This window comes from Suricata suricatta, chromosome 2 (genome assembly GCF_006229205.1).
Source record: "Suricata suricatta isolate VVHF042 chromosome 2, meerkat_22Aug2017_6uvM2_HiC, whole genome shotgun sequence".
Classification (NCBI taxonomy): Eukaryota; Metazoa; Chordata; class Mammalia; order Carnivora; family Herpestidae; genus Suricata; species Suricata suricatta.
The window spans coordinates 88,105,809-88,106,380 of NC_043701.1; positions in this window are offsets into that span (position 1 = coordinate 88,105,809).

Sequence of the window (572 nt, forward strand, 5' to 3'; positions counted from 1 at the left end):
TACTGAATATTGAGTTTTCATTTCTTGTATCTCGTATGAATAAGGAGATTTATTTTGTTCAAATCTGCATGGCAAATAAGATACAACAGAAAGCTGAGCACAATGTATACACTTTTCTGTCCTAAGAGAAAACATTAAATACAAGTATATTTAATATACAGTGAACATGCGATGTATTTTCTTAAAGCCAACAAAATCCTGATACCCTATACCTTGCAGGTGACGTAGAAGGCAAACAAATGCCATAATCACTTGTGACAAAATTTAGCTAACAAATTAGCTCGACAGTAATACAAATTCAATATCCAATGGGTTTACTCATTCCAAGGTTGCATGGAAAATGAAGTAAAAAACGTCAGTACAAGTAGAACCACACATACGAAAAAGCACCTAAGGATGGAGGAAGGACAGCTCTGGCAGCCTGCCCGGAGCGGGCAAAGCACGCTCAGGCGCTCCCACGGATGGAACAGCCTCGGTTCACCGAAACCCTAGGTTATTCAGTTCTGTGTCTGAAATCTTCTCTAGGATTTCAAAAGCCAATTTAAATTTAGAGGGGAGATTTTATTTTTTTT